This window comes from Schistocerca serialis, chromosome 4 (genome assembly GCF_023864345.2).
Source record: "Schistocerca serialis cubense isolate TAMUIC-IGC-003099 chromosome 4, iqSchSeri2.2, whole genome shotgun sequence".
NCBI lineage: Eukaryota > Metazoa > Arthropoda > Insecta > Orthoptera > Acrididae > Schistocerca > Schistocerca serialis.
This window is the reverse complement of record NC_064641.1, coordinates 562,942,490-562,963,514: the sequence shown is the minus strand read 5'-3', so window position 1 is coordinate 562,963,514 and position 21,025 is coordinate 562,942,490. Positions and strand designations below refer to the sequence as shown.

General features: G+C 42.8%; 1 protein-coding gene and 1 pseudogene across 2 annotated transcripts in view; both read left to right on the top strand.

Annotated features, from left to right (window-relative positions):
* LOC126475304 (uncharacterized) overlaps window positions 1–21,025 on the top strand; it is a 598,246-nt gene that overhangs the window by 320,857 nt on the left and 256,364 nt on the right. The window lies entirely within an intron of this gene.
* Window positions 17,537–17,654, top strand: LOC126476213 (5S ribosomal RNA; annotated as a pseudogene).

Here is a 21,025-nt window from a genome sequence, read left to right as displayed (position 1 = left end):
AATAAAACACCAGTGATGCATAATGAAACATTTAGAATGTGATTTGCTTTCTGAATAGATAAGCAAGTGTTGACGTTACTTACGGTATGTTTTGGATTTATGATATAGCTGAAGAAATCATGTAATGGAAAAAAGCGCTCTCTCTCTCTCTCTCTCTCTCTCTCTCTCTCTCTCTCTCTCTCCCCTTCATTTTCTGCTCAACTAATTTCCTCCATCTCATCTTATTACCAACTCAGTCTCCATTCCAATACCTTGTTTCACTACTCTCTCATATTTGCTCCCTCCCCTCCCACCTAATTACCACTTACATCTTCAACTCCACCGCCGGCCGGTGTGGCCGTGCTGTTCTAGGCGCTTCAGTCTGGAACCGCGTGACCGCTACGGTCGCAGGTTCGAATCCTGCCTCGGGCATGGATGTGTGTGGTGCCCTTAGGTTAGTTAGGTTTAAGTAGTTCTAAGTTCTAGGGGACTGATGACTAAAGATGTTAAGTCCCATAGTGCTCAGAGCCACTTGAACCATTTTTTCAACTCCACCACTACACTTTCATTTCACTTAAGTAGTAAAGCGCAAACAGCAGTCACGAATTAGGCCAGTTAGGCCTGTTTTTCCATCTAGAAAGCAAGCCATATTATAAATATATTTCGTTACAGGCCAGTTATGGTTTATTACAATAAAATGAAACGCGTTTTGTGAGAATAATACTCACCTTCTTGTAATTGCCGAAACGGCTTTAAAATATCTGTATAAATAAAAATCATATGCCCCGTGTGAGAAAGATCATCAGCTCGAACGGCATGAACAATTTGGTTGAATTTTATTGTTATGTTCGTTATTGTCAAGACAAGATTTGGATGAAAGAATTTTTTTGGAAAATCCAACGGGAAAGTTGGAAATTAACATCAGTTGCTGCATGTATGAAACATCAGTTAAGAATGGCTCGTCAGATTTGATTGGTTTTTGTCTTTGTTGTGCTCGCAATTGTCAGGACAGGGTCTGCACGAAATCAAATTTTTGGAAATTTCGGAAATTAAAATCAGTTGTGAAAGATTTTCTCTTGAGAACGGCTCGACTGATTTGGATGATTATTGTGTGTGTGTATGTGTGTGTGTGTGTGTGTGTGTGTGTGTGTGTGTGTGTGTGTTCGTAAGTCTAGATGGTATTGGTACCCTTGGTATGGAAATGAAAATAAAAAAATGCCTCCAGTTTCACAGTTCTGCTGTCACATGTTTTCATTAAAAAAATCTGTTTTACAATTATATAGAATATGTAAATACATTGTAATAAACAAAGGGAAACTACAAATTTTTACACGAAACTCTAAGCTAGAAAATATTTTGACGGATTTACTTCAAATTTTTATTGCCGGCCGCTGTGGCCGAGCGGTTCTAGGTGCTTCAGTCCGGAGCCGCGCGACTGCTATGGTCGCAGGTTCGAATTCTGCCTCGGGCATGGATGTGTGTGATGTCCTTATGTTACTTAGGTTTAAGTACTTCTAAGTTCTAGGGGACTGATGACCTTAGATGTTAAGTCCCATAGTACTCAAGCCGTTTTTGATCTTCAAATTTTCACACGATCCTCTACTGAACATTCAGACGGAAATAAAGATACAGAGGGAGGAGGAGTGGATGGAGATAGAGAGAGAGGAGGAGGAGGTTATGCACAGAGAGATGGGGGGAGCAGGAGATGTACAGAGGGAGAGAGAGAGAGAGAGGGAGAGAGAGAGAGAGGAGAAGATAATATGAGCAGAGAGAGGGGGCACGGCATTTAGGATGTCTATGCAATTTCCGTACATATTTAGCAATTGCGAAGCATTTCCGCGTTTGCTAGTTTTCAGTCAATAAAACCGACAGTCGCCGCAAAACGTAGGTGGAAATATCGTTACAATGAAAGTCAGGCCTGGAGGCTTGCTGAGGTAGCCTAATAGTTACGGAGCTGATCGTGAAAGCCTGGAAATATAATTTCTAGTCCTGATCAGGTACAAATTTTAAATTTTCAGTGATAGCTATATTCTCATTACACTGCACATTTAACATTTTTGACGGTAATCTTTTCATGTTGCAGTTTTATTGATTTCATCCCTAAAGATCCAATCATTACATTTCAATACTTTAATTCAGATGATCAGAATAAGAGCTCAAAAGATGGTATAACGTTCTCCCTGTTGTGCTATCTGCCATCTGTCTTCAAATCTGTTATCCATCCAGTAGTTCTAAATTAATACTGTTATTGGTTCCTATTGATTCTGGTGTGTTTCATGGTATCCTCTCACATCGTCACGACGACCTCTTTCAGTATTTTCGTTTAATTTGGCATACTCTATCATGTTGCTATATTCGTTCGGCCAAAAAATTCGTTTTCTCGTTAGCAGCTGCCCCATTTCGCTAGAGATATATTATTTTCATTTGCCGTATTCATACCTGCAGGAACCTTTACTATATACTTAAAAACTTTGTTAAATCACTGTCCTTTTCGTCTACAACAATAAACTGTTCATTTTCTGCGACGCTGTACTTACATGCTACTTTTTCTCTAAATTTCATGTTGAGACTGACGTAATTTTAAATACAGGTTTACACTATAAACTTTTGTAAACTCTATGTAAAATCTCTCTGATGAAATAATTGTTTCGGCTACAGCAGTAAGTATTAAACTAACGTTCATTAACTTCTTGTAATGTGTGTCTAGAGTTTCCATAAATTTCTTAAATAACATCGTTTTCCTCTTTTGGCGGTAACTGATTTTATTGTGCTGTTGTAGTTCCGGCCTAAGTGCCACTGTCAGGTATCTACAAGCGTAACACAACGCACTAATAAAGCCCTAGTAGAAGACCATTACTATGTACAACAGTCCGCTAACATTCATATGCTGACAAGATTGGATGCCATTTTACTGCACAGAAAGAGTTTAAAAATACTAGCGTCCTTTTAGGGCTGTGTGTCACCCTCGATAGTCTGCGAATAAATCACAGATGTGTAAGACATTTTGCCACGGATTCAAACTGCAGGTGAGCACGGAGGATCATTGGAAAGAGAATACTTACAATAGAGTCAACAGCCGTTATCAGTGACACGACGAACGTGATGCGCAAAGACGCATGTTGAAATACAACTGTGGCAATACGAAGTCAGTTAAACTGGACAGAGATAACTTGGGACGTCTCTCTCTCAAAGAGTAATTAGCCAAAAGCAATATACCGGATGGGGCATTTAAAAGTGTTTTTGCAAATACCTCCAAAATTACAAATAGGATTTAAAAAAGTTGCAATAAAAGTTGTCCGCCTTGAAGAGGAACATCAAATGACACAAAGTTGGAGGTGGATCAACTTCGAAACCGTAAATAGGAACCATGATTTTTTACTGCAGGTTCCGATTCTTCGGGATAAAATATTTAACTTTTGAATTTAACATTTTTTTCGTTGCTTATGGATGGCGCTATAATCAACAACAATCGAAATGGGTTAAAACTGTCGAAAAATGATATCTCGAGAAATACGCATTATATTAGGATCCCAGGAGGTTAAAAAGGTAGTTACAGTAAAATATTTAGTGAAAAATTGTTTTATAGAAAAAAAATTAACTGGCTAAAACATAATTCATTATATTGTCCACATTATAGGTGTTATTTCTCTCACGGTTGACGCTCGACTCACCTTGACCAAGCCCGCCCGGTTAGCCGAGCGGTCTAACGCACGGCTTTCCGGATTGGGAAGGAGCGCCTGGTCACCGGCACGAACCCGCCCGCTGGTCTTATGTCGCCGTCCGTTGAGCCGGCCAGTCTGTGGATAGTTTTTAGGCGGTATTCCATCTGGTTCCCCCTATTCCGCCTCAGCTACACTATGTCGGCGATTGCTGCGCAAACAAGTTCTCCACGTACGCGTACACCACAATTACTCTACCACGCAAACATAGGGGTTATACTCGTCTGGTGTGAGACGTTCCGTGGGAGGGAGGAGGGAGGGGGTGTTCCACCGGGGGCCGAACCGCACAATAACCCTGAAAGAGTGGTTCGGTGTGGGGCGACACTGCGGCTGCGGCGGGGACGGCGTCTCGCCGTCGTTTCTAGGCCCCCCGTTAACATACAAAACAATGTGATTTTCAAATGACTGATAACACTTAATATGACGATTCAGTTCATCGCGATTCGTAAAAGATGATTAGTCAGAGAAAAGTATCTTTGAAATAAAATTACCACAGGCCGCTTGTTGTTGATACATCCAATTGCGAAAGTTCTAACGGTTTTGAGTAGTCGCCACGTTGTTCTTGTTGAAACAGTAAGTTATTTGCGAAATTCCTGAATCTCGCGCGATTTGTCGAGAACTAATGTATTTTTAACTTTGAAAAACCAGTTTCTCAATGAAGGTTTCAGAATAACTGCCATTCTGATGTTCTGGAGTCCTAATCTGATATGTATTTCTTGAGATATTACGATTTTTCGAAGATTTTTAACCCATTTTGATTTTTGTCGATTACAGCGTTACCCGTCACCCAACGGAAGACGTTAAATACAAAACTTACGCATTTTTTCCCGGAGAATTGGAACCCCAATAAAAAGAGAGTTAACCCCTCCCCCCCCCCCCCCCCAACCCGCCCTTTTGGGGTGAGGCAGGGCGGGGGTCGTGTTTGATGTTACTGGATGTTCCCCTTCGAGACGAACAACTTTTATCATAACCTTTTTTTTTTAAATCTGATTTGCGTTTCCCAAAAACAGTTTTAAATGCCTTACCCTGTATATTGAGGAGGTGGTACTCCATACCCTGGAAATATTTAAGAAATATCAAGATTCACTGCTAAGAGCCACTTTTTAGCCAGATATCATAAAATCAGTGGCTCACTGTATGCTGGGAAGGTAGTTCGTGTGATATCTACGAAGAAGCAGTTACGCCAAACGACGAAAAAACATATCGAAAAACAAGAAAAAGTGATGAAGTGCAAGACTGCAAATCCAAAAGCACCGCGTTCTATGTCCGGCGAGTTCTAGGATTTTAATCTGTCCCTCACCACTTCTTGTACCTCAGAAAATGATCATTGATGTGAAAAATTTCGAGGTGCACCGTCGTTCGAAATCCAAACTGTAGGTCCCTTCTATAAATGGCCGGGTGAGTCAGTTCAAAGCTCGGAAGAAGATGATGGCATACCACCTCCAACAGGCCCATGCCTAGTAAACTACTGAGGTGTTCGAAACAATCTTCGGATTGATGACCGCTGGATGAGACGTTTTCAGTGGATAAGAGATCTGGTGAACGTCCTGGCCATGTGAACAGTCGAACACGTTATGTATCGAGATAGGTATCGACAAAATGCTGTCTTGTGTTACTTTGTTGAAAGATAACATCACGAAAATCTCGAACCTAAAGTACTACCATCATCCTTAATACGTCAGAAATGTAATTCCTGCTGTCCAAATTACCGGATATGCGAATCAGTGGTGATCGCTCTGTATGTCCAAAGACACATCATAAGCCAGGTGCTTGACCTGTATAACAGTGATAAATGCAATGAGCAAAGTCTGTTCTCCTCGGAGCCCGCACACATGGGCTCGTCCATTGGGACACTGCACAGAAAATCGACACGCATTTTAAGCGATGATGTAGTACCACTCGTGTCCATTTTAGTGTTTAGGCACACCAAAGTCTACGCACCTCACTCTGCTGTCGCGTCAAGAGAAGCCGCAACAATGTTCACTGTTCTGACAGCTCGTGGTGTTTCAGACGTCATCTGACGTCTACTTATCTTGCTGACAGCAAGTTCATTTCCTGACTCAAGGTACACGACTTGGCTGTTCGCTCCTGCACAGCTGAACGAACGACACGTCTCTCCTCTCGGGCGTAATCGCACAGGGCAACCTAAATCCTGCATCGCGCTTGGTGTGGCCCCCTTGAACCTGTAGATTCCATATTCGCACGATAGTTTTGGTTTCCCGACTAAGGCGAGCAGCAATGACGCGGAACGATAACGCAATCTTCTCACGAATGACCAACAGTCAAAAATGATTTCTGAATAAGAAACCCTCTGCGTAATCTTCCCTCACGTACAGAATGTTACTCGTACCTAATTTGTGCTGCAGCAATGAGAAGCTAGTCATTTGCTTATCGAAGAATATAAGTTTTCTTCATGCCTTCACTTTTGTTTCATGTCGCCGTGATGGTGTTGCAGTTTTAATGGTCAGCTGTTTACATAATTGCTGGAGAACTCATTACTCTGAATAGTTGAAGCGATGAGTTTCGTGGCGAGATATCAGTGAATTTGTCTGCTCACAGTATACGAAGCCAACCTATTCATCTTGAGCCGGCCGCTGTGGCGAGCGGTTCTAGGCGCTTCAGTCCGGAACCGAGCGACTGCTACCGTCGCAGGTTCGAATCCTGCCTCGGGCATGGATGTGTGTGATGTCCTTAGGTTAGTTAGGTTTAAGAAGTTCTAAGTTCTAGGGGACTGATAACCTCAGATGTTAAGTCCCATAGTGCTCAGAGCCATTTCAACCATTTTATTCGTCTTGAACAGGTTCTAAAGTGCTCATAACAGTCTACCAACCTTCACCAGCAAACTTCCTCATGCTGTCAATCTCGTTAGGACTGACTAACTTCTGAGCACAATTCGTCCAACCCAAATGTCTGTTGAAAAAAATCGAGTCAGGTGACCTCCAATATGAAAAGCAAAAGTGTGGCTTTCGTATTTCCCCATATGTTTCTTTCAGTGACATTCCATTAAAATTAACATGTTTCGAAGCTTCTGCTAGATCAAATGCGGGCTGCGAACCAAACCTAGATTTTACAACCTTGTTGAGGTCTTCACAGCTTTGTCTGCCTGTTCCTCACTTTTAATTTAGAAACTTCTCCGAAGTTTTGCTGCACATCTTGATAGACTAGCACTGCTAGAACAAAAACGGCATGTCTACTGCGTAAGGGACTGTTCTCAGAATAAATTTTGCACCTTGTAGTAAAGTGTGCAGTGTTGGGTACTTTAAGGCAAACTAAAAATGAGTTTCGGATGGCTGTTCTGACCCAGATATCATTTTTTAAAGAGTAAGAGCTACGCAGTCTGTGTGGGAGTGCTTCTGTCTCCGGACGATAAGAAAACGTTACTGGTGTATGTGAAGCTGTGGTGGTAGATCGTACCAGGGTAGCTCACTCGGCAAGACCATTGCCCACAAAAAAATGTGTTGTAGACTGGAGTCCCAGTTCAGTACACAGCTGCAATTTTTGAGGAAGTTTCAAAATAGAGCACGCTTTGCTGCAGAGTGAAAGATGATTTGCTAGCTAGTCCGATTTGTCATATTTCCGTCCAGCATGCGGCTCCACGGAGTCAAAACGTTTTACTACTCCACTTATCAGAAACGCCCACTTTACCTCCCTGGCCAGTAGCTTTTGATTGGTTACGAGCAATTATCCATTGTCGTTTACGACCCTCCCCCACACCCCCACCCCCCAGCTGGCGAGATATGAGAAATGTTGTCTCCTTTCCCACTGAAAGAGCTACCAAGAAGGATTTCTTAAATAACTACATGACGAAATCTTGGGTCACCTGGCTGTTAACTTCATGAGAATCTATGATTCTCAGTCCTTAATTCCAAGCAGCTTGACGCTTTCTTCCCTGTCTAGTAAGTAATTAGCCCAAAATGTGTTCAGATATTTCCTTTCGCACGTTATTCAGTTCACCAAATTCCAGCATTTGAAATACGCATACAATGTATTTTACAATCTAGATTTTACTGTATTTAGAGGAATACTTTTTAAATAGTACGCATGCGCTAGACGTATAAACAAGTCTATCATTTAGGAATTTGTCTATATAGAACACAAAAACGACACATTTAAATTTACCTCCATGCTTGAGACAGGTCTAACACCAATGATCACATAACTGGGCCACAGTTTTATCCTGAGACCATGGAAGCCGGTAACCACCGAGTTTGCCCCTGTCTCGTGATACAGCCATATATTTTACAGTATTAACTTCGTTGTTTATGTGATAGGAAAGAGATATATTAACCTTTATTTGTGTTTTATTGCTTATGTGTATTTCTCAGTACTTTCTTCATTTTTTTCTATTGTGTTGCTCATAGGCTTACTACGGTATAATTCTTCCTGTTCTTTCCTGAAGAATCATTATCTACCGTAAGAAACAACTCATTAACTATGTCCTGATCGGATGCGATTTATAGTCATCCAATGAAGCCGTGAGAGTTCAAATCGCAGTGGTTAGACACTGGACTCGCATTCGGGAGGACGACGGTTCAATCCCGCGTCCGGCCATCCTGATTTAGGTTTTCCGTGATTTCCCTAAATCGCTCCAGGCAAATGCCGGGATGGTTCCTTTCAAAAGGGCACGGCCGACTTCCTTCCCCGTCCTTCCCTCATCCGATGAGACCGATGACCTCGCTGTCTGGTCTCCTTCCACAAACCAACCAACCAACCAACCAACCAGAGTTCAAATTCCAAGGGTCAATAAAATGTTGCACTTCAGATGAATGACTCTTAGTCCACGTTTCACGCCATTTGCTATCAATGATGAAGTTCTTATCAACAATCTATTGTGTCAACCGCGGGTGTCGATTTCTGGAGCGAATTCGCTTTGTGGTCAATTATTATTTTGGAATATTCTTTCAAGAGGGCTTATTGTCTCCGAAACAGAGAAAGGGCTAAGTGGCTGAGTGCTGGAAGCTAGTATAATTGGAATAATTCTTATGCAGCCAGAGAAGGAATATAGTCCACTCCGGAGCCACGAATGCGAAGAACTTCATGAATCACTTAAAGTGGATAGTGATCCTGATCTATCTCATGAACGTATGCGAAAATGATTACAAAATTGCTTTAAGGAAGGCCATGGTATTTCGTAGCCTAATGCTTGTGTAAGCATTTCTGATGAAGATTGGCAGGGTTGCTGCAAGTTCTAGAAGTCAGAGAAATTAGGGGATCTTAGGGAATTCCAAACATATCAGGGAAATCAAGGAAATATCAGGGAAATTTGGAAAAAAAACACTGGAAAAAATCTCCGTTTTTGTCTCAGTAGATGAAATGCTTTGTTTACTGAGATGTCATGCATCGTCACTGGTTGGGTGTAGCTGAGCATGTGCACCGATTCCCTACTCCCTGAGTCTTGCTGCTCCTCCCCTTCCTACCACTCCCTCCAGCTTGCGTTCAGTGCTCCCACCATTTCTTGCTGCTAGCCTAGCAGCTGTCTGCGAGAGGCAGGGAGGCGTGAGGTGTCGTTTGTTTGGACTTGATTCTCAGAGATTCTTGACACAGTGGCCAGAGACGGCGGTCATGTGTCCATGAGTTGTATCTGAGTGATTGTATGAATATGTGTGTGTTCTCGTTTCCTGACAAAGGATATGACCGAAAATATAGTTGTGAGAATGTGATTGTCTTTTCTACATGCCTGTCTGCGACTCATCGATTATGTTTACGGTGAGTTGCTACCTATCCTCATTAGTATTGAATCTCAGAGTATTTGCGCAAATTATCTGTTGCATGGATTGATCACCCCGGTCTCATTTCATCAACATGGTGTCTGTGACACATGAATAGCTGGCCACACGAGAGGATTTCCGCAATGTGCCAAACCCGCAGGCCGTTTCTGCGAGTATCTCAACGGATCGGGCCTGCCGATCTGAAACCCGTCGTTTTCCACTAATGTGCAGGCCCTGCCAATCGAATCTAGTGTCACCGATCTGTCCGGAGGTCGGGTTTGTCTTGTGTGTCACGTAATGCGGCAGTTTTCGTGGTTTATCCGTGGACCGAGGACTGCGGTGCTCCTGGGCAGGCCACAGCCCACGGGGATGGATTTAAGGAATTGTGACTGTCTCACATTTTACAGACATTTTGTTGTTTGTAGTACATTTTAGCGTTTCGGAAGTAGCTTATGTATTAGAAAGTATGGACGGTAAGAAAAAGAGAATTGTGACAGTCGCTGGCGGTTTGTAAGCTATGTACTCATATATTTCTCGAAAGAAAAATCACACAATACCTGTAAAATAATAGGCATAATACAGTGGATAATAACCGACAATAACGAACATAGTAGAACCAACATTTTATTGGCGGGCACCTATAGTGTTGGTTTACTCAAGTCTTCCCTGCCTTATACACTTCTTTCAAGAGGCCTACTTTTTTTCTGAGGTTATTTTTGAAAACAGTGAAGGTATTTTAAATCTGTCCTGCGACTCCAGGGAAATGTGCATTTTTGTCACCAAATAAGTTTCGTTTTACTGAAGTAAAAAAATAACGAGAGTGGTCTTAATGAAACACATGTACCATTTGGCTTGCTTTCTCCAACTAAAAACAGTTAATTACAGGTCATGTTTACGGTAGTACTTAAGATTTTTGCTCACACTGGGGAGAAATACTGAAGTCCTTACATATTTTTGAGATCTCAAAATTTGTCAGGGAAAAATGCTAACGCTTGTGTGGACATCAGGGAAATATCAGGGAATTTCGTTTGGGGAAACTTGTGGCAACCTTGACTAGTGTCTAGCGTTCCTTCAACGAGACGGTCGTTACAGACCGAGCATAAGCTCAGAGTGGAAAAGGATGAGTCAGGGAGTAGACCGTGGTTTATTCAATGGAACCATCTCAGCATTCATATGAAACGAGCTCGGAAGTCCACAAGTAATCAAAATGTGGATGGTGAAGACCGGACGGGAATGTGAACCGCACACCTTCCGAAAACAACTCCAGTGTGATGACCACTTCGCCACCTCGAATTTAGACTGGGCGCCATTTCTGCGGATTTTGTACGATTTGTTAATGTTCATGTCTGTGATATTTGCACGTGAAGTCTTGTTGATGTGCTTGCCGGCGTTGTTGGAGGTGAACAGTGGGATCTACCGCCCACTTAACAGCCCACCCATCTCGACTAGCACGAGGAACGAGATGAGGGAGAGGATTAAGAGTGTAGCGCCCCTATCCTTCGGATGGATCACCACAAGCAGTGTCACTTGGTGCCACAGCAGGGGACACTAGGGTGAGATTTAGAATTTAACCAAAAGCTCTGGAACTGAATCTGATGATCAAGAACTTAAAGCAACTACCCATTCTCCACTCATTGGTTCAACAGTGGATAAGAATCGGGATACGAACTGGCAGAGTGATACCGCACAAATGTGCAGTTGTAACTTGCGCGGCGGAGGCAGATTATAAAGATAAAACTTCATGAATAAAAAACGTATAGAATGCATTAGTGTTATTCAGAGCCGCAGTACTCTGCCTATGAATCTAATATTTTTGTTTGAAGTTGGACCTCGTAATCTACACTCCAGTGATTAAGAACTTAGTGGGTGATCTTTAGCACACGTTAATACATTATAGCCTGTCATATTCTTGATACGGTCCGTAAGTTATAGTTTTCTTTCATAATTATTGAAAATGCTAAGGAATGTAACTCCTTAAACTCCGTCATATCATTTTGGATACCGTTTTTCCACTTCTGGCCGTGGATGAATGTTTCCATTTCCTCCAACATGTTCAGTTTCCAGTCCTTTTCTGAAGTATGCCTTATTTTAAGAACACGGGGACCAGTTGGCTCTATTTGTTTTCCTATAGCTGTGCTCAGGGAAAACGACAATCAGCAAGCCGCTATATGAATTCCAATTTCACTAATTTTACCGTCAGTCTTTCTACATTAAATGGATACTCTAAAAATCACATTTAAGTGCCTGGCAGAGGGTTCATCGAACCACCTTCACAATTCTCTATTATTCCAATCTCGTATAGCGCGCGGAAAGAATGAACACCTACATCTTTCCGTACGAGCTCTGATTTCCCTTATTTTATCGTGGTGATCGTTCGGCCCTATGTACGTCGGTGTCAACAAAATATGTAGGAGGAAGTGACTTTGTTTGACTATTCTTTGAACGAACTCTGAATTTCAACGTCAAACGACACCATCATGCAAAACGAAATTTCAGTCACCAACTTTCTCTTCTGAATGCGAAAATATCTTGTTGAGCCCAACCTACATAAGTAGGAATTATCATCAAAATAAAATAAGAGAAATCAGAGCTCGAACAGAAAGGTTTAGGTGTTCGTTTTTCCCGCGCGCTGTTCGGGAGTGGAATGGTAGTGAGATAGTATGATTGTGGTTCGATGAACCCTCTGCCAAGCACTTAAATGTGAATTGCAGAGTAATCATGTAGATGTAGATGTAGATGTAATATATGCCACTGCCATTGGATGAGGATTTCTGGGACTCAGTCTAGCGCTAACTAGACGTACACGTGACGAAATGTGCTGTTTATGCACTGTAAGACGAAGAAGAAGAAAAAGAAAAGAAACCGCCGCACTACGTAGAAATTATCCGATGAGTCGGAAATCGGTAGATGTGATGTACATGAACAGGTACAGACAAACAAATGATAATTTGAGAAAAATTGGATGATTTATTCAAGAGCAGGAGCTTCACAACAGCGCACTGGCCCACCTCTGGCTCTCACTCAAGCAGTTATTGGTCTTTACATTGACTGATAGAGTTGTTGGATGTCCTCCCAAGGGATATCGTGCCAAATTCTGCCCAATTGGCGCGTTAGACCGTCTTAAACCCGAGCTGGTTGGAAGACCCAGCCCTGCTGGCAACGGTAGGGTTTGGCAAGTGCGAAGACAACCAGTACAAAATCTCGTCGCGGTTCCACTGCTTCAGCCAACAAAGCATGTATGGTTGTGGATCGCATCCCTCGAACATTTATCTTGAGACAGCGATACTGAAGACTGTCAAGTTCAGACAGAGCTCTTTCTGAAGCATTTCCATAAAGAAGGCTTCCTTAGTCTAGTACTGATCTAATTTTGTAAGCCCAGGATGAATTGCTAGGAGGGGCAACCAAACGGGGAGTAGAGTATCGTCGACATACAGCTGTGCTGTAAGGGTGCCTCGGGTTACAATCAAAGCGTCCTACTATGAAAAGAAATGGCACTTCAGACCATCACTTTTGGTTGTCCGCGGCATGGCGGGCGTCAGCCGCTTTGGTAACGGAGATCAGTTGGAATCGGGACTCATAACTGAAGACAATTCTACTCCAGTCAACGAGAGGTCGAATGTGCCCGGCAGCACTGCAGCGGGGTTGTTGGTGTACAGAGGTCAATGGTAGACAGCGCAAGGGGAGCCGTGATCTCAGCCCCTTTTCTGAGAGCCGCTTATTAATGGTTCTCGTGGTCAGTGAAGCTCTAGTTGCACGTCAGATCGATGATGATGATGATGAATCCGGGGCTCTGAGAGCCTCTCTGACGATTGCTCGGCCCTCACGGTCTGTCGTCTCTCTCCGCTTGCCTCTTGACGATGTGTTCGGCCACGGTTCACCAATTCCTGCCATTATCGTCGAATAGTGGCATGGCTCGTGTTCAAATGTCGAGCTATTCGCCGATTACTCAAACCGGTTTCTTTGAATCCAACTGCACAACCTCTCTCAGATACCGACGTTTGTGGATATTGCCCACACGCCTGTCTGCGAGGCATGATTACTGTCGAACTGAGTACACGGGATGAAATTCGCAAGGTATTCCTGGTATCGTGTCCCCAGTTTACTGTCCTTTCCAGCTACGCGGTGAAACTGCATTGCTGCGTCACACATTCATCCATCGGCCGCCAAAGTTTACAATTTTGTATTTTCTTTCGATACCTGTGTGAATATCAATTTGCAAGCAATTTAATTAATTCTATAGCGCGTCCTATTTTTCCTTTCTTGTCGTAGATTGTTTCTGATTTTCTTAGTCTTCTCTATTAATCCTCCGTGGTAAGAATACTGCATTGAATCGGTGTAATGTTGGTTTTGTTTGAGTACTGTATTTCTCTAATATTCTACCAGTGAATCTATTTGTCATATGTCTTTCATACACCTAGCTTCACATGCTCGTTCCATTTCAAATCGCTCCGTCCGCTTCTTCTAGATATTTTACAATTATGATTGTTTCTGCGATTGATCATCAACAGTGTAATAAAGCAATAATGGGTCTGTCCATTTGCTTATGATGAATATCAGCTGCCAGTCACTGCACTAAGAGTCTTTCCCGTAAATGGCTGCAATTCGACTGCACTGCTTTTTCCATATATACGAAAGCTTCATCCACGAACAGCCTTACATAGCTTCCGATGTTTTCTAACAATCATTTATACAGGACGTGTCAGAAATACTAAATGGCTGTTTCCTCACAGAAAAATAAGGAAATAATTATAAACAAACATCTGTCTGCAAAACCTTCGATTTTTAGTTGTTAATGAAAGAAAACTCACCACGTTCTCAAGACCTAAACTAATAACAAACGTTCAAACTGTTCTCCGATTGGTTCTACAAATGCTTCCTCCCGTCGTATCATAGACTGTTGCAACCCTTCATTGAGCCCCTACCATATTGAACGCTTTTGTAGGTCGTGATGATGACACGTTGTTAAAGTCTGTCTTTTTCGCAGTCTCACTGTCTACTACATACACTAATTATTTTACGTGGCCTGCAAGTAGTAATCCAAAGGAAAGTGGTCAGTGGCATGTACAGTTCACGTAAGTCCGTGACCTATCTATCTGTCATGCACAATACGGCCTGAATAGTGCTGCAGCCCTATCAAGTATTTGGTCTCAAAAAGTGTTCTGAATATGGTTCGTGTCAGTAGAATCTGTAAGATGTGCTGCACGAACATAAACAGCACTTCCCCGCGAAAGCAAACGTCCCTAGTTCGAGTCTCGATCCGGCATACAATTTTAATCTGCCAGGAAGATTAATATCAGCGCACACTCCGCTGCAGAGTGAAAATCTCATTCTAGAAACATCGTAAGTCGTGCTTGGGTAGCTCAGTTGGTAGAGCACTTGCCCGCGAAAGGCAACGGTCCCGAGTTCGAGTCTCGGTCCGGCACACAGTTTTAATCTGCCAGGAAGTTTCATAAACAGGGTGTCTCTCCTAAGAGTCGTTAGGCGCAGTTTCTGTAGTGTTTCTGCTGGTATCATCAATTTCGTTCATGCAATGTGTAGGTGGAATCGGCCAATAAGTACTGCTCATCACATATTTCATGCAAACGACCAGTGTCAAGGGAAAGCGTCGTTTTGTTTCCCAGTACAAACAACATTATTTTTTAAGCGGAATTTTAGGGCCCAGTCCATAAAGCGGGCCCAAATTATAGTACGGTATTCGGTTTAGCGATATGTATTAACAGGGACAGTAAAACAGCAAGAATAAACCAGAACTCGAGCAGCGACTGAGTAGCGCTGCTGCATGGCGTTAGCGCCTGAATCACTGCTGACGTATTTGATATTCATGGTGGTTTAATGTCCCTGTTGATATCTACCGAAAACAGCACGATTGTAATTTGGGACCACTCCATCGAATAGTCACGCAGAATTTCACTTTAATTATCATCTTGTTTGTAACGGGAAACAAACCGGCGCTTTCCGTTAACACTCGACGTTGCATGGAGCACGTGATGAGCAGCTTTTGTTTGGCCGACTTCATCTGTACATTGCGAAAACTAAACTGCAAATATCTCCCGAAACACCAGACAAAATGCGCCTGACAGCCTGTATATCTGACACCAATCAGTCACATACAATTGCGGCCCAAAGATTAAAGATAAGCTGAAGCCGGTATCTTGACTGAATTCTGCCAGGACGATTATCGTCCACCCATTAATTCTGGATGTGAAACTTTGCTATTCCGTCCTCTAATATCCCGTCACTCAGGGTGTTTTGGCGACATTATTTTTTCGGTTAATGTTTCCGCAACCGCAATTACTGCAGGCCAATGAATCACAACACACACGTCACGTGGCAATGACCGTCAGTTCTCTGTCGAAAATAAATATCAGGTATGGCAGCCGAATCAAGCTGTTCGAACTTCGTTACTGAAGTCATAGTTACGCCGACTTTCTAGTGCAACTATTACCTTGCTTTCTAGATCTCAGTTTTATTTTGCAATGTTGTTGGATCGTATAAGGCGATTCTTGCTTTCTTTCATCAGGAATTATTTAGGCTCGTGATACTTGCAGTCTTAACGTTCACTTACGTCTGTGTTTTCGGCTGCCGATTTGGATTTCATCTCGTTTCCATACACCCAGTCATTAGCAGCAGTATCTGCCTAAGTAGTATCAGGATACATTTCACGCTGCTTCTGAATGTTACCTCATGTGCAAGTGAGGCTGAAGATACGAGCGACAGTTTACACGTTTGTGCAACAATCAAAAAGTATACATTATCCCTCGTTCGGTGGTCACATTGTGAAAGAACCTGTACGTGTTGAAGATAATACGGAGATATGAACTACTCCCGAATTACTACTTAATGTATCAGATGTTACAGCGATATAATCGTGACTGATACGTGGATCTACTTCGACAGTCTACAGAAAGCATTCTTACTGGTTGTAAATACGACTGCAACCTGAACTGCTTCAAACCATCGTTTGTAGTACTACGGATATCTCACGTGTGAGCAACGCCACATAAACACCAGCAAAATTTGTGCCATCTGTCTTCTTCGGAAACGCGTTTTGATACAGTCGTGCGGCCTTTCGTCAGCACGGAGTGACTTTCTAATCGTGGTTAAACAAAAGTTTTCTTTTACCAGGTAACTGACTGCTAGTACGCACGTGAAACTTTCAGGCAGACTAACGAACACAAATTTCAAATTTAAACGTATCTCAATAGAAATGCGACGCCATCAAGAATTGAATTAGTGCACCAGCAGATGTATCAATATTATCACTCTCTTACCTAAGAAATTAATGCGATTTGTTGAGCATTGTTCGATTTTACCTCAACATGCGTTGGATGTAAAGTTTCATTAGTAACTCAGAAGTGAACGATTTTCGGATGTGTTTATTTGGATTTTTTCTTAATTTTTGTTAGAGAAATCCGACCCCAAAATGTGTCTATTTCTGATGAACTTAATATATAAGGGGCGTTAAAAAAGTTTCCTTTCGAAGGTCGTACAGTCGAGAATCAGACCAAATTGCACTGACCACTGAGGCAACCGTCCCACCGACACAAAAGGTTGAAGATAACCATTGGTTAAAATGCCCTGTCTTGTTGCGTGATGAAGTCAGTAACTGCCTGCTGCACATCCTCGTCCGACACGAAACCGACCCTTCAAGGCCTTTAAGGGACAGAAAGCGTTATATTCGCTTGGTGAGCGATCAGGACCGTAGGGCGGGTGCTCGAGTGTATCCCACTTGAGTTGGCGTAACTTCTGCGTTACGACATTTGCGATATGGGGACGTGCGTTATCATCAAGCAGCAGCACCCCTTCTCGCACTTTTCCCGGACCGCGGTTTTCGGTAGACATGCTTCCCCATACACATTCTTCATTCTCCGATGGGTGTCTACCGGTTTTAGTCCTTTGGCAGTTAAGAAACGAATAACAGCACTTTGGTCCTGTTTGGACCGATCTGGTAATAACGTTGCCATAGTTCATGTGTCTGCATCTAACATGTGCACTTTGGAGAGACATGAATGCCGCACTAATCCCTTGCCTAAATGTTGGTGCATATATACTCGCATCAGAGTCGCATTGCTTGTACGGCGCAGCAACACCATCAAATGGAAACTTTTTGATCGTCACTTTTCTATTGCGGGCAACGGCCTTGCCACAGTGGATACACCGGTTCCCGTCGGATCACCGAAGTTAAGCACTGTGGGGTGTGGATGGCACTTGGATGCGTGACCATCTGTGCCTCCATGCGCTGTTGCCGTTTTTCGGGGTGCACTCAGCCTTATGATGGCAACTGAGGAGCTACTTGACCGAATAGTAGAGGCTCCGGTCACAGAAAACCATCGTAACGACCGGGAGAGCAGTGTGCTGACCACACACCTCATCTATCCGCATCCTCAACTGAGGATGACACGGCGATCGGATGGTCCCGATGGGCCACTTGTGGCCTGAAGACGGAGTGCTTATCTACTGTGAACAGTAACAGCTCTCTCTCAATCTTCACAGCTAACGATTTCTTCCCATTAAGTTGTATTTACAAGAAAATCTCAAATGCAGACACGAAGTTGTCTGCTATTCTATAACCTCGTATGTGGTTCACTAGGGACAGTGCGGAACAGCGTAGAACACCTGTCAGAATTGAAGGAATATGGCGTTAATCTAGTAACCGCTATTTGCTACCCTCTGGATTTCATGGACGAACTGAATTAATTGAGTTTTTTCGTGATCACTGCTTGTGGATCCTAAGGAAGAGATTTTCATTCTCCGAAAACAAGTCATAATGCTACAGGTTAAAATGCTGTAAGAACTTCTAACAACGTGCAGCCCGTCTGCAACTGTGATAGTTAAACATATAACACGTCAGCCTCAGCTGAAAATAGAAACCAATCTTTACCTAGGTTTCAACCAAAATAATTTGGCCTTCTTCAGTAGCTATTGCCACTAAACTATTGCATGCCAAAGTTTGCCCATGTTAAGTATAAACACCCCAGGCCCACAAAATGGCCTTCTTCCATTCTTGTATACGCCGAGCGCTTGCCATTCCTCTTTCAGCAGACGCAATGGAGAAAGACTTATAAACCCTTAAAGTTATTGCCTATAATAATGGATATAAACCTGAAACTGTGAGACAGCTCTTTAACAAGAAAACAGGTAGAAAAAGTGCGACTTCATTTACACTAGGCGTCGCACCAGAGTATAACTCCACTAGCTTCATTTCTATTCCCTTCATAGGCAAAGCATCTTATAAAATAGAGCGACTCTTAAAGAGACACGGCTTCAAGATTGCATATTCTACGAATAACAGCCTCAAAAAGAACTTGGTCCACTCGTTAAAGAATACTAATGACAAATTATCTCGTTCTGGGGTGTACAAAATCACCTGTAGTGATTTCCCTAGGGAGAGCCTTCTCGGCTAGATATGAAGAACATATGCCCACGAAAAGTGATGATGGCACGCGTGGCTCGACTTTGCCGAGCACCTTGTTCAGTTGGCCCACGCTCCCAATCCACCAAATAACACAGCTATTAAATTGCGATGTTAAAGGCACTAGGCTTGACATCCTTGAGGAGTTGCAAATCTTTAAACACCTGTTGCTTGATAAAGTAAACCTACTTAATGACACTTGAGAAAAAAGAACTTTTTCAAAGGTTTTCAACCTTTGCTTCACCGGCTCTGATGTTACGGTGCCTTTGTAGTCACCGACGCCTGACTCCACTTTCTTTAGTCAAATAGTAATGTATTCAAAATTGAGGAATAATTTTGCCGAGTAATAGCTAATCTTTCTTATAGGCTCCGAATCCGTTTATAGGGTTCTCGTTCTCCTCAGAAGTAAGTTCGGTTACAGATTACGCCATTAACAGTTTTAATGGTTATATTAATCCACTTCCTAACGTAAAGGTAGCTACTGTTTATGCATCTATATTTCCACGTGCATATGCGCATGACCATCAGCAGTGCTCGGTAGATATCAGCTCGCTGCGATTAGTTCCGGCGCAGCTCTCACGGCCTACCGACCCCGTTCGCGCATTGGGGCCTGCTGTTTCTCCTCAGCTAAGTAATGTAGATTTATTACTGGGTACTACGGTGCTATAGTTTTATACTTGACATGGCCAAACTTTGGCATGCAATAGTTTAGTGTCAATAACTTCTGAAAGAGGCCAAATTATTTTGGCTGAAACCTAGGTAAAGACTGGTTTCTATTTGCAACTGAAGCTGACGTGTTACATGTTTAAAATGCTGTAGTCACCACAGACGCCTACTGCAGCGGTTACACCGCAGACAGAGCAGCGATGCGGGCTGCAGACCCCGCTGCGAAGTCTGGTCGACGGAAGAATGTTTACAAGCAAGTACCACAGTTGACAACAAACACGTAGGTGCGGCCAACGTCCATCAGAGGGCATCAACCAGCAAGCAGAGGAAGGGGGCGCGACGATCAACGAACCATTTCCTGGCGATCACGTGTGTGCAAATAGTCCCAGAGATATTCTTCCGCCCGGGGCTAGATAAGCCGGCGCTCGGCCGTTCAGCGGGAAGTTGTCGACTCGCCGAGTGTGGAGAAGATCGGCGGGTCCAGAGGTGTGCCACCTCGACCCTCCTCTCTTCCGCAACGATTGTGATACGTCGCTTCCGTCATGTTAGGCTAGCTACCAGCTGCTAAGAGCCGACGTTGACGTGGAACAGTTGTACGGGTATAGAGTCGAAGGGAACTCTTATTATAGGAATTACGTGTTATTTGCTTGATCCGCAACAAGGGATTCTTATTGGTTTTTGGTTTTGAAGAGTGTGGTACTGTTGGTAGTTTATTGTAGTTTGCTTAATAAAAGAAAAAGTGGCAAAACTAGTTGGTTCTTGCTCTGTAGATTTAGCATAAAACGTTTTCCAGAATCCTACAACCGAATTTCACCAACTATATGTGCCTATAATTTTGCGCAGCTGTCCGAAAACTGTTCTTGTAATGAGAATGACCTGCGTTTTTTTTTTTTTTTTAAAGCCGCTTGGAACACCTCGTTGATCTAAACAGGAAGTATCAAAAGTTCACACATCCATCTGACCACAGGCTATCACGTTTCAACTGTAACGTGAAAAGCAACAGTCTTCGCTGTTATCTAATGCATCTGACCATGACTGCCAAGAAAACAGTGTTAATAGAACATGGGGATATTCGTCGTTACATACAAAACCAAGTCAACACTATTGGCGATTGTGATATCTATAGTTTCGGTTGCCTTGGTGATCAAGATGAAATAAAGTTTCCCCTATGAGACATTCCATAAAACAACTGTTGACTGCAACTGAAGTTGTCGGTACCATATTAGGTAAGCTGAAGAATTCCAGCACTGTAAATCCATCAATATTCACTGCAGCTTTGCTTTGTACGTTCAACCACTAATGTGAAATGTGACTGAATTCGTTAAATATTCTTTAAAGCCACAAGCTGTACCGTCTTGCGTAGGACTGGAAAAAATCTCAAATTCTCAGTAATTTTAGTAATGAATACTAACGAGACTGCAGAGGACATAACCTGTCTACATGTCTTGATTAATTGAGCACACATCAGTACTTCCAGATGTAAAAAAAGCATAAAATTTCAGATCGTTCGCACAATCGATTTAAACCAAGATTAAAGTGTC